Raw genomic sequence first — 13,559 nt, forward strand, 5'->3', positions numbered from 1 at the left:
AAACCCAGCCAAACTATTAATGGAAGGTTGGGTCCAATCCTATATCACCCTTCTCTGCTCCTGTTGCCCTGAGGCTGAACCAAATCCAAGGGCAAGAACAAGCTGCGTGACCTCCTACACCCCAAATGCGAGACCAAATGCTGTGGGGAAGGAGGCAGGCCATAGCTCTTCATTAAAGCAAATACCATTAAACATATGCTCAAGAGAACAGAGTGTTTTGACCCCAGCAAGCATTTGGACCACAATGAAAATTCATTTTCTTTCTCTGAGGGTAGAGGAAGCAGAGAATTTGTTTCCTAGACAGAAGCCACTGTTATTAATATATATTCCTCAATAATAGAATCTGTATTAATACATATATATGTGCATATATACAATTACTAATTCACAAATATTTTGGCAGATCTACTATGTTTTGGGCTGTGTGTGTGTACACGTGCATGTGTGCAGGACGTCTCTATAAATCATTTCTCACCATCTTTTGGCTCCCAAAATCTTGATTGTTATTATAGGATCCGTCTTAGTGGTAGAATGTTACTCTGTCCCCTAGCTATTTTCTTGGTTGAGCATTGGTCATCCGATCCAAAGTAAGCCAATCTAAGTCTTATCCAGGGAATTTTGGAAGAGGAACTGAGAAATAGGGTGCAATCTTGTTGCAAAAGCCTGGAAGGGAGTCTGAGTATATGAACATTTTGGCTGAAGTGGCAGCAGCCATGTATTCTTTTCAAGTGGATAAGGAAACGTAAAAGGAAGGGGAGAGACAGAGAGAGAGAAAGAGAGAAAGAACAAAGAACAAACATGGACAAGAGCCGAGAAGGAAGAGAATGAAACAACCTATGTGAGGGTCCTTTTCTCCAGCCTTGCCTAAAATGTCCTAGTATTCCTTTCTGTAGCTCCATGAGATTCCCCACTATCTTTATGATAAATTTCTCACTTTGTTTCATTTAACCGAGTTGGATTATCAATGCTCCTTCACCGATCTGGCCCCCCGATTAGCAATCTGACAAATTCTTACTGAGTACCACCTGTGTGCCACACCTGTGCTGGGCACTGAGCATGCACTGGACTCAGACCTTGTTCCGGAAGCTTCCAAGTCTGGAAGAGGTGATGCTCTGTCTAGGGTATCAGTTCAGCCTTTGGGGAAAGGATACTCTGCAGGATGACCTGTAAGAAGGGGAGAATGAATTCTTTAGAGGGGTGATGGTCAGGGGCCTCTTCCCAGAGAAGATGATGTTCCCACTGTGCCTTGGAGGATGAGTATTACTGCCAGCTGGAAGAATCTGTGTGACTTAGAAGTGTGGATTAGCAAGGTCTCAGTTGGCCACCATGGTTTTATTTGACCGTATGGGAGGAATAGTGGATTAGGAATGGATTAGGGCAGGAGGAGAGACTGGAAGGGAAAGTGGACAGAGCAGGAGGGACATTCTAGTCCAGTTTAAAGACTTTGGGCTTGATCCCGGTACTGGGTGTTGAGGGGTTCTACTGCAGAAGTTGGCAATGGTGTTCCCATTGATTTCCATAGCAAACATCCCTGGAGAAAAGGCAACCCACAGAAGAACAGGGGCTATAATATTTCCTATTCCCCAATCTGGGATAATTTTCTGATTTGTAGATTTTCTGAAAGATTCTTCTTGACTTAATACAATACCTAATACAAATATACTCTTCCTTCTCCTGCATTTGAATACATTTTGATAAGCCAAAAATTTTCAAATTGAATGATCCCTTATATTTTTCAAATAGGTCTAAACAGGAGAAAAAGTAACTGGGTGCAAGAATGCACAGAAGTTGATGTCATAATAAGTAATGATAATAGCAACAATAACATGACTGACGGTGTTGAGTGCCCTCTGTGTGCCAAGAGCAATGCCAAGTGCTGTCCAGGAGAAAAACACACTGCCAGAGCTGACTGAGGGTCACTATGTGGGGAGAAGTGGACAGAGACTGACTGATACAAACCCAGGTTCTGCCACTTGCTGACTATGCGGACTTGCGTATGTCACATAAAATGGAGATGGCTGTAATAATTACCTCCCAGGGCTGTCATGAGGATTTAACACAATAATTCAAGTTCAGTGCTGGGGTACTATAAGTGCTCAAGACGGGCAAGTTATTTGTTCTTTGAAATTGAGAAAAAGGGAGATAGAAAGATGGATAAATGATTGAGAGATAGACAGATGATAAACAGATGATATAAATAGGTGGATAGACGATAGATAATAAAAGAAAGATGATAAACGATTGATCGTTATTAACAATCGTTGATCGTTAATAAACAGAAAGATAGGTAGATAGATAGGTAGATAGATGACAGATAGATGATAGGTAGGAAATAGACAATGTTGATATATTTAAAAATATGTATCTCCACAATCCAACGTAACTCTGATTCTATTCAGTTCTTTCACTGCAAAATCCAGTAGTACTTTTGTATGACAGAAAACATCAGTTGTAGACCATCTGAGGTTATGGGGAAAACCAAGAAAAAGGAAAGTTGATGGTGAATCTTTCTGAGTGGTTTTAAGTCTGAAAATGCTGTGATTTACTGACTATACTGAGTGGCTATTGATGGCTTTGATAAAAAGATTTGTATTTTAATTTATTACTCTAATAAAAGAGATATTGTAGAACATTTGGGAAAATAAAATGAAGTTTGAAAGTCTACTGTCCATGTTAACATTTAACTATTTTCCTCTTCATTTCTTTTTGCTCACAAAGTCATTTCACAAAATATTGTGAATACCCTCATACATACACACACAATTTTGTACCTTTCTGCTCCATTTTCACTATATGACAACTTTTTAAAAGTTTATTTGACTTTTTGCAAGCAATGGTCTAAATACCTGTTTATTATTCCTGGAAACGGTTGATGTTACTTCACCAGGTCCCTGTATTGGATATTTCTGCTGGTTCCAAACAGTAATGAATTTGAAAAGACACGTTAATGTCATTAAGACTAAAAAGAAATTGTTGTGAAGTTGTCCCAATAAATCTACAAACATGCAAACAAACCCAGCCCTGGTATCACCAACGTGAAAACTCGTGCTACATGAAGATGATCTTAGAGACAGCTACAAACACCACAGCGATCCTTATGCTTGTCTTCCTAAAAGAAGAAAGAACCCAGGTTCTGCAGCCAGACGGATGTAGGTTCAGCATCCACTATTTTCTGGCTGGTGGCCTTGGGTTCCTACTTGACCTCTCTTAGCATTTATTTTCTCATTTATAAAATGTGGGTAAGGTTGCATCCCTCATGAAGCGATTGTAAAGATGAATCTCATTTGTCTGATAGTTATGCATCCCAAATCCCACATACATGATAACCATCATGTTACTCATATATGATATTTATGGGTCCAAATCTCATCTCTCCTTTAGACAGAAAACCCTATGCAGGCAGGATGGAAGTCCTCTTTTCCATTATGTATTTAGTGCCAAGAACCATGACTGTCACATAATAGGCATTTGGCAAACAGTTATTGAACAAATGAATGAATATCCTGAGATAAAAAAACTTGGAAAAATTTAGTAATCAGTCCTTTAAAGAAACTGTGTGATCTCCATTCTCTATGCCCGATACTACAGTTCTGTATGTGACCAAACTCTGATTGCAGGATATTTTCCACTAGAATGTAATTGTATTTATGGAAATTGTAATGCATCTTCAGCAAAACAAACTTTGACTCCATTGTCCTAAATGGATTAACTCTAGAAAACAATAGACTTTCCTAGCAGAATATTCCTCCCATACTTTGCGACCAAATCACGAAGTGGAGGGAAAAAAGGGAAAGTAATTTTCCCAACAAGGCATCTCTACATGTGGGTGGTCAATGATGTTTACCTAAAATGGATTTGTGGCTGAAGAGAAAATTCTTATTTCCCGAAAGGTGAATCTCACTGACGCTGATTACAGAAATAAGTTGTGCTGCTTGATGTAAGGAAAAAAAAAAAGTAACTTTCTAATTTATCCCTGCCCCATGCAAACAGGGGCCGGGGAAGATTGCATGTTTTCCGTGACTCTGAGTTCTGCAGAGTCAGGAGGCTGTATCAATATTGAAATTGCAAGGACTGGAACATTAAGTTTGCTTTCTGCCCATGAAAAGCAGATTTTGTTGCTTTTTTTCTTTTTCTCTCTGCCAACAGTGTGTATAAACAGGGGCCCAAAATGTGACTCCCTGGGGATGCTGAGGTCTTCCCTGTCACCTCCCCTTCCCCGCTGGAGGGGGAGGTCTGCCAGCAAGGGTGAGAGCCAGCAACATGGGGCCAGCTTCTTGCTAAGGGTTTGCCAAAAAAGTTTTGAGCTTTGAGGCAAAATCAACATAATCACTTTTTCCCTCCTGGAAAATAATTAGATCCCCAAAGCTGTTTGTGATCAGAAACCCTTTCCATAAGGAGCAGAACAATCGTTCTTTTCATCACATCACATCAGTGGCTGTGATGCGCCCTGGGAACATGAGTGTCCCAACCTGGACTCCCATTGGCATCCGTGAGAGGTATCGCTGGGATTCCAGAAATGGGCTCTGAGGAGAAGTGGAATGGCGCACAAGAAGAGAGCTAGAGAGGAGGGCTGGGGCTATCACCTCTTGGCCAGCTTGTCCTGACCACATCTTTATCTCCATGTGCCTCGATTTCCCCTTCTGGAAACATCAACTATGCAATCTCCTTCTGTGCCCATTAGGACTCAATGTGATCAGGCTGCACTGGAGGGCAGTTTTGCAATTGCAAACCTGTAAGTTGACTATTTCCAGCCCAAGGAATCAGCAGATGTTATTGGTAAAAGCTGAGATCTCAGAGATCTCTGTTGAAGTGTGAGTTCACCTTCTCTCTAGGAATTGATTTAGAAACTCACAGACAAAGGGCCAAGGGAAAGTATGCTTTACAACTGAGAATCAACTGTTATCCTGTTTCTAAACATTACTACTCAGAGGGCTTTGAGGCACATTCTAGAACATTTCTTGTTTCAGCTTCTGCAAGTCCCAAAACTTTCATCTCTTTACCTGTAAAAAAGAAATAGTCACTGTGGTCATTTAAATGGTACAATATCTGTGAAATTGCCTAGCACAGTGCAAGGGGCATAGTGAGTGTTTAGGAAATAGCATTAGGAGCTGAATCCGGACGTTCATGAGTCTTGTACCTCCCTCCACAGTATAAGGTTCTGGAGGGCAGAGATGTTCCTGGACATGGCTTATTGGGGAAGGAGGATTATAAATATCTTCCATGATAGCTGCCTTTTAATGAGGTTCTGAGCACTTTCTACACATTAACTTAATTAATCCTCTTAACCACCCAGCAAAGGAGGTTTTTATACCTCAACCAATGAGGAAATAAAATGAGAAGTTCACCAATGCCACAGAGCTACAGGAAGTGGGTACAGCTGGGTTTAGAACTCAAGTTCACCTCACTTTACAAGTGTCTTCCACCTAAGCAGGTGAATAAAGCAAAAATAAGATGAAATCTTTACCCGCCTCCTTCCCCAAGTTGGTACCCAGTGGCAAGATGCTATGAATGAATCAGACTTCCAGGCTGGAATGTTAGCTTCACCATTTTCTCTCTCTGTGACTCAGCTCCAATTTACAAAATTGGGATAAGACTACCAATACGTTTCATTGTCTGTTATGTGTCAGACGCTGTTCTGAGGGCTTGTACTGACTCATCGCATCCTCATCAGAACACTAGGAAGTAAGTACTGTCATTATTCCCACTGTATAGATAGAGAAGCTGAGTCAGAGAGAGGTTAAAAGTAAGCTGTCTATTAATATAAGCTAGTATGTGGTTGAGCTTGGATCAACATCAGGCAGTGGGTCCTGGAGTCTACACTCAACCGCCATACTGGCTGCCCCCATGGACTATAATCAGGCTAAAAAGATATAGTTGAAACTCCTTAAACCAATGCCTGGCTTGTAGAGTCATTCAATAAACCTGAGCATTATTTAGTATTATTACTAATATTGTGGTTGTGATACATGCAACGGCTAATCCTTATGAAACTAAGAGTAACTCAATAAAAGCAGATTCAAAAAAGATGGCAGCTGACGTGCTGACTTTTTGTGAAAAAAGAGAGGGTATGATTGGCAGTGATGAGGTGGGTGCTTCCAAGGATGAGGGCGAGATTTTTTTCTGCTTCTGTAATTCAACCATTTCAAACAATTCTGGAAAAGGATGTATATAATTCCATTCTCAGCCCGCAAGCGGAAGGGAGTGAGGGAGGCAGCTGTGGTTCTAAAAAAAAAAATAAAAATCTGACTACTTAATCACAGATAATCCCAACAAAAATAAAGTGGATCAGTGTTTAAAGAAACAAGAAAGCTGCATAGGCAGCTCTCTAATAACCTCAGATGCTTATAATAGTTTTTCCCCTTAAAAATGTTTTAAATCAATTTATTCTTTACATCTGCTTAAAAAGTCAGAGAATACAAGAATTTATGATAAAAAACAAGAGTCCCCAAGCCCCATCTGCATTCTCAGCTCAATCCTCCAAGAAAATCACTTTTACTTTTTTCTATGATTAAATCTTTGAAATAATATGGCCGTATACTCTTATTTGTCAGTTTTCCAACATCAGACACTATTGGCCGATTTCCTGCTAAGATAAGACACAGTTTCATTCACCTATAGCACTTTATACCAAGTTTTTTATTAATTTAGTTATCATTGTTAATTTTATTTTCCTTTTTTAGCTCATCTGTAGGTTATCTGTGCAATTTCAATTATATATTAATCCTCGATTTCTTTTTCCATAAATTTGGTGGCATTATGAGAATATTTCCTTCCCTGCCACCCCTCCCTTTTCTTAGGTAGTGGCGTCAGCCTTACCTTGTCCAGGTGGATCACACTGACCTTCTGCTCTGTCATTTCATTTATCTCTTCCATGTTTTCTCTTTGGTTGAATTTATAAGTGAAAACCCAACAAAACGCTCTTCTAGTATTATAAAATATCTTCTTAAATACATCATTCTTGAGGCCCTCATAGTCCTCAAGCACTCAGTCAGACGTGCAGCAGAAAGCTCTCATCCTAGCTTTTCTTTTCTATAAACGGGCCCTTGCATTGGATGCTTTTAATCTCCCCACATCATCCTCTTTGCTTGTGACCCACTTGTTTGACTAGAGGCATCTCCAAGAAACTTTCTCAGATGGGGGATTTGGGAGGCAAAATTTTGAGTCTTTGAAAGTGAAAGCAAAAATGTAAAAACAAATTTATTATATCTTCACATTTGATTGATAATTTGACTGAGTGTAAAATTCAGGGTATAAAATCATTCCTCCAATAACCTTGGAAGATGACTTTTCACTGTCCTCTAGTGTTTGTATGTGATGACCAAAGACTGATGCTATTTAAGTCTTATTTTTTGGTAGATAATATAGTTTGTATTTTTCCCTTTGTGATATTTTAGAATCTTCTTTTTATAATTGGAGTTGTGAAATATACAGAAAAATAGATAGGTGAACTTTGGTCTGATTGAATTTCCATACCTAAAGAATAATGATTAAAAGAACAATATATCTGAGGAAAAAGACTGCCTACACTGTTCGTTCCTGCATCATCACCTACATTGGAAGATGTGATTAAAGACACACAAATATGAAAACCAAATTTCTGACAGCGTAAAGAAAGAATCTGAATGATAACATCAAGATTCAAAGTATCGATATAGATTTGAAAACATTGAATTATCACCAAGTGGCAGTGTGAAGAAAACAGATCATCCAGGAGATTTACAAAGCAATTGCAAATGTGATTTCAATTTTTTTAAGATCTCAGACCCTTCAGAACCTCTAAATTTATCATCTCTACTTCTAGCTTCTGTGAAAATATTCAAGTATGGGAAGGGAGTGCCGTCTCCCTCTTTGGACCCCAAAAAAGAAAAGACCCTTTTCTCTGCTGGCACTTGTCTTTTTCTCTCTTTCATTATTAGTAGATTTTGTTTCCCTGGGGAATGGCCCAGATGATTTATTTTCCCTCATCCTTCCATCCACAAATGTACTTGAGTGCTACACACTGTGCATGTAGAGTGAGCACCATCCATGCCTCCCTATAGATTTGAGTTTCACAGGGGGTGTAAGCAGGAGACATATGATGTTACTGAGAAGTACAAGATATTATGGGACTATATCACAGGGTCATCTAATGCATGTTTTGTGGGTATGTGAGCTAGTCCAGGAAGGCTTCTCTGAGTTAGTGGTCTTGAATAGAGGCTGGACCAGCACGTTGGGCTTACCTATCTATCTTCTCAGATATTCACTTTGTGGCATTCCTTCTTGTTAAATCTTAGACCTTCAAAGCCAGCATTTCACCATGAAAAACTTAGATTCTCAGAAAAGACTTTATCTTATTAGTATCAGAAAACTCAGTAGCTAGCCCAGGGGCTCTCACAGAGTAGGTACTCAGGAAATTGTGGATAATCCTTAAACAAAGATGGTTCAAGGTAATTAACATACCTCTTGGAAACCATCTAGTCCAACATCCACCTCCGTAAATCCCGTTTTATACGAGAGATAACTGAGGCTTAGAGTAGTTAAGCGACTTACATAAGATCACATAACATTCGTTGCTTGTCAGTTCCTTTTTATCGTTGTTACCTTGTTTATGTTTGACAGTTATTTAGCGTGTCCCACTACAAGCTCTTTCCCAGGCCAGGGGTTATTAGACTAACAGAGCTAAGCCAGATTCGGTACCTGCCATCCCTAAGCTTATACGCAATTGTGCAGATCAAACAGAGCCCAATGCTATGAATGTTAATACTAGTAAGAGTACCTACTATGTGATGATTACATGAGATTATGCATGACGCACGCATTCCAACAATGATGGTGAATTATTAGTAGTACTGGTAGCAATTTTGGTATTTTTCCCAAACAAAAGAGACTCCAATTGATGTTGGGAATCACAGAAGGGAGAAATTGCATTGAACTAAAAAGATCAGCTATGTTGTGAATTAAATAATAAAATAAAACTTCTCTCTTCATGACAAAGGCTGTTTGCTCTGATGGAAATACCCCTACTTGGAAAGACAGGGAGACAGGATCTTTGAAAAGAACTAACATAATGTCCAACATTTAGTAAAAGTGCGTGACTTAGAAATTTATCACAGCATTCTTATAAACATAAAAAACTGGAACAACCTACATGGCACAATAAGAAAGTGGTTAGGTAAATTATAGTATAGTCCTCCAACGGAATATTATGAAGCCCATAAAGACTATGTTAATAAAGTCTATGTAATAGGGCAGAAAATTACCTAAAATGTAAATTAAATAAAAACAGTAGGATGAAAATTGTGTGTGCAATATGATTGTAGCAGTGAAAAGCTAAAACGTAGATAAAGCAAAAATCCTGGTAATAGATACACCAAAACTTGGTCTCTTTTGAAATGTGACAACAGAAGAGATTCTAAAGTAAAACAGTTTTATTTCATTTTTATGTATTTTTTAATTTTATTTAATGAGCACATATATGTTCTATAATGAGAAAAAAATTACTTTAAATAGTATTGAAAAGTTGGAGCCGCATTTAGCTAAATATATCATTATAGGAGGGATTCCTTTCCTGGGTGAGGTGTTTGTTTAAAGTGATGTGTGCTGTCCCATCAGGCACAATTGGCATCTCCCACAGTCCTAACTGTACTCCCTCTGACCAGAAGGCAGCGTGGAGGCATCTGATAAGTGAAGCATGTGAATGAGTGAATGACTAATGAAGGGCTCAAGAAGGAACAAACACTGTACAATTGGTTGAAGGCCCACTCCCACCTCCAAATGCTTGGGTGGCAGAGTTCTTGGCAGAACAATTACTGGAGGTTGAAAAGAGATAATGTTTACATCGTGATGCTCAAAACACCTGTAAGAATAGCCTCTGAAAATTCCCTAACCGTCCAGAGTGTAGGGGGCTAGATCTTCTAGCACTGCACATATTTTTTGCACCAACTATGAAATGGACCTTGTGCAGGAAGCTGCAGGAGAATTGGACGTGAATGAGCCTCGTTCTGACCCTCACTGAAGTTCAGAAATGCAAATCAAGTCACACTTTTATAGATAGTTCTACAAGTCAATCAAAGAAATGTGCGTTAAGCCATTTCAAGTTCATTCAGCAAAAATCTATTAAGCACATACAGGTGAGATACTGGAGTAGCCATGGTGGACACAGAGGCAATGAGCAACATGGTACTAACCACCAAGGTAGGGCAGTCAAGGATTGAAGTTCTTTTTATATAACTGGATGTCTATTCAGAGATTGGGTAAAAGATGAGGCCGTGATACCATGAGAGCATATACTGGTATATTAGTTCCCTATTCCTGCCATAAAAACATTACCATGAACTTAGTGGCTTAAAACAACAGAAATTTATTTTCTCACGGTTCTGGAAGCCAAAACCCAAAAATGTGTATGGCAGACCATGCTGTCTTTGAAGGCTGTAGGGGTGGCTCCAGGCACCCTTGGCTTGTGGCAGCATCACTCAAGTCTCTGTCTCCATCTCCACATGGCCTTCTCCTCTGTGTGTCTGTGTCTCTCTGTCTCAAATCTGTCTCCATATTCTCTTATAAGGACACAAGTTACAGGATGTAGGGCTCACCCTAAATCCAGGATGACCTCATCTTGATGTCCTAAACATAAGTACAAATACCCTATTTCCATATAAGGTCACATTTACAGGTACTGAGAGTTTGGACTTGAACATATCTTTTTAGAGGACACCATTTAACCCATTACATTGGGAGTGGTAGTTAAGGGGACAGAGTTTGGCCTAATGTGGAGAAGTTGAAGAAACTTCTTCGATGGGTGAGTTGACATCAAGCAGAAGGAGAAGTTCAAGGTGTGCAACTGCTGGAATGAAAGTTCTTGACGGAAAAATCTGAAAGCTGATCAGTGTGATTGGAGTGAGAAAAGCCAAGAAGATGCTTCTCAAGTTGAGGCTAGTGAGGAGGCATGGTCCTGTTGAAGGTTTTGGTCTTTACCTTAAGAGTTAAGGGAATCCACTGAGAGCTTTAAGAAGGAGCAGGGTGGAGCAGAGAACAGTTGGGACTGGTGTGGAATCTATGTTTTAACTCTATCACTCTGTCTCCCCATGAAGAACTGATTGAAATGAGACCGGGGTGGATGGGGAGACTCATTGTGAGCACTTTGCATTGATTCAGATACGATGACAGCTTGAATTGGGATGTCAGCTGAAGAACTGCAAAGAAATAGAGAATTTGAGAGAGATTTAGGACATAAAAGCTGTAGGACCTGGGGACTGATTAAAATGAGAAGTGTAGAATCAAGGGCATTTTCCAGGTTTCTGGTTTATAGCTCTGGATGGATTGTAGTACCAACCACTGAGATGGAGAACCCAGAACCAGAACCAGGTTTGGGGGAAAGAATGAATTCAGCCAATTAAGATGCGGGGTTAAGGGCAGCAGTGATAAATCCTGACTGGGGAGAGTATCAGACAGCTCCATTGAGGAGGCAGGATTTAGACTAGGCTTTGAATACTTTCCAGAAATCGCAATCGAGCGTAGTGGGCAGAACACAGGGGAAGAGATATTCCCAACAGAGGGAGCACCCAGAGGCAGGTGCTGGAAGCTCTGGACCTTTTTGTCCATTTTCCTACTAGTAAACTTTGCGGTGAAGTTTAACACACATACAGAAGAGTGCGCAATTCATAACAATACAGATCTACAAAGTTTAAGAACATGGAACATTCATTTTCTTGGGGTAGATGTCCATTATTATTATTTTTTATTTTCCAGTTTAGCTGAATCTAGTTCTCTGATTCAAAGCTACATAGAATTCTTCTTGGAAGCAGATTGGGAAGAAAAACTCATTACATGAATAAATACACTCGGTAAGAAATAGCGGGGTTGTAATTACGATAGTAGCAGCGTGAAGAGAAAACAATGGTGACTGCAGTTGGAAAATCACCATAATTTGCACTGAATTAGAACGATGCAATGAGAGAAGACTGGGAGATGTCGCTGGTTCCCAGTCTGGGTGTATCCTTAGCAATTTATATATAGAAACAATTCTTGACTGTGCAAAGATGAGTTCAATTTTAGACATTTAGAGTTCAAAGTGCTTTCATGAAATTCACGTGTAGTGCCTAGAAGAACAGAAGAATGTAGGAGAAGAACGCATGAGTGCAGAAAACAAGAGAGAGATCCTGGCTGGAGAGAGAAATTTGTGAACCCTGCCTGCACATATAGTAGTCGATGTTCTTGGTTTGGAAGGGGTTACTCAGAATGAGATGCCCAGGATTTGTTTTTTTTTCTACCCACAAAGGAATGGAAGTAACTGGAGTGCCTGTTGTACAGTTGAAATGTGTTCTGGAGAAAGAAATATTGATCAAAGCTGGAGGTAGTGCTTCCGGTCTTGTCAGTATGTAGAGAGTAATTGAGGCCGTGGGCTGGGGCAAGATGGTCCAGAGAATGTGAGGAGAGCAAGATGACCCCATGATGATGGGAATGAGGATCTGGGGTCTGAGGATGGAGCTGAGGCCAGGGGATTCCTGCCGCATGTCTGTGGCCCCAGGTTGCTTGGGTCATGGAGGGGCAGGGAGAACCGAGGGACCTTACCATAGACAGGGTTAAAATGCAGAGTGCTTTCCAGATGTCAGCGATTGCAGACGATTAGGAGGCTGCCTTTTTTTCTCTCTCCCAGGACCCCTAACACAAACTGTCTGAACCACAACAGTTGAGTCTGGGCATATCAAATAAGTAAAGCAAAGAGGGACCCCATGAAATACCTGTGGTTAGTGGCTTGTGGGGCTGTGGATGGTGTGGGGGGGAGGGTTGCTCAAGAGAAAGAAACTTGCTTCTAATCAATGTGCTAATCCAGCACAGAAGGTCTCCTTTCTCTCTCTCCCTCATTCAATTCCTCCCCCCCACTGCCGTTCAGTCCTCGCTTCCCTCCTCTTCTGCCCCCTCCCCATACTGGTTGAATGGAAATTTGGTCCAGTTTTCTTTTTTTTTTTTTTAATATAGATACATTAAAAAACAGACACTGATCTTCAAAGAAGCCTGCAATTTCACTGGCGACGGAATGTTTATAGCCACAATTTGTTTGGTTCTGATAAAATGCACATGCCCCCTTATTTTATTTTATTTTGCTTCCCAAACCAGGCTTGCTTCATGCGTGGACTTGCCCCCTTCCCAGCCAGCAAGGCAGAGAGAGAGAGAGAGAGAGAGAGAGAGGGCCCTTTCCTGGAGCTGTGGCTGCATCTGCCTGTGGGTGTTCTGAACTGTCTGGGCCCAGAAGCCATCTCATGTATTGGAAGGGGGCACTGCTCAGGGGTCAGGATAACTGGCTGGAGGGACGTTTCAAATCCTCCCTTATACCCTATCAAGAGAAACAGCAACACTCAGAGGTCTAGTTAAAGCTAGGATATAATCGCCCCAATTTCTTAAGGAGGTTGTGTGATGGAGGTAGGCGAGTTTTAAAGCCAGAAAGACGTGGGTTTAAATGTCAGCTTAGTCACTTTCTTGCTGTATGACCTCGTACAAAACTTTCTCTGAATTGGCTTTCCCCATCTAACAGCCAGGGACATCTCCCCTGCAGGATTGTTATGAGATTAAGAGGAGTGGAGCCA

Source organism: Equus asinus, chromosome 7, assembly GCF_041296235.1.
Source record: "Equus asinus isolate D_3611 breed Donkey chromosome 7, EquAss-T2T_v2, whole genome shotgun sequence".
Lineage (NCBI taxonomy): Eukaryota > Metazoa > Chordata > Mammalia > Perissodactyla > Equidae > Equus > Equus asinus.